The sequence below is a fragment of the Montipora foliosa genome, chromosome 9, assembly GCF_036669935.1.
Source record: "Montipora foliosa isolate CH-2021 chromosome 9, ASM3666993v2, whole genome shotgun sequence".
Lineage (NCBI taxonomy): Eukaryota > Metazoa > Cnidaria > Anthozoa > Scleractinia > Acroporidae > Montipora > Montipora foliosa.
The window spans coordinates 2,508,679-2,509,682 of NC_090877.1; positions in this window are offsets into that span (position 1 = coordinate 2,508,679).

Here is a 1,004-nt window from a genome sequence, read left to right on the forward strand (position 1 = left end):
TGGGTTAATAGAAACTGGATAAATGATGAAATGGTATATGAAATGAATCAAATGTGAACTGCGGATATGAAATCAAGTAAAGCTATGATCTTCGCAGTTATGAGCGCAATTTTTGCAATTGCGTAGAGAAGCCTGAAAAATTCAGGACTTCAACGGGGTTTGAACCCGTGACCTCGCGATTCCGGTGCGACGCTCTAACCAACTGAGCTATGAAGCCACTGACGTTGGGAGCTGGTCATTTGTGGTTTCTATTAGACCATTAGAGACCACCACCAGACCATTAGAACCCACAAATGACCAGTTCCCAACGTCAGTGGCTTCGTAGCTCAGTTGGTTAGAGCGTCGCACCGGAATCGCGAGGTCACGGGTTCAAACCCCGTTGAAGTCCTGAATTTTTCAGGCTTCTCTACGCAATTGCAAAAATTGCGCTCATAACTGCGAAGATCATAGCTTTACTTGATTTCATATCCGCAGTTCACATATGATTCATTTCATATACCATTTCATCATTGATTCATTCCTCACAGGACCATTAGAACCCACAAATGACCAGCTCCCAACGTCAGTGGCTTCGTAGCTCAGTTGGTTAGAGCGTCGCACCGGAATCACGAGGTCACGGGTTCAAACCCCGTTGAAGTCCTGAATTTTTCAGGCTTCTCTACGCACTTGCAAAATTTGCGCTCATAACTGCGAAGATCATAGCTTTACTTGAGAAACTGGATAATTGAACAATCAGAAGCCGTTTTCCAGTCTCGGATAAACTCGTGTTTTGTGTGAAATTCTTTTGCAGCATGTGATTGGCTGCCTACAACACAATTAGGTAACGCTGAATAGTTGATACAAATAGTGGGCAAACGGACGGTGAACGGAAGTGGTTTTTCGTTTCAGCAGACGTACGTGGGGGAGGAACGCCTGACGAAGCCCTAAGAACGTCTGTGTGGGAGGCTATACGACGTTGAGCTACCTTCAGATTTTGCCTTATTATGTTATGCATTTACTATTAC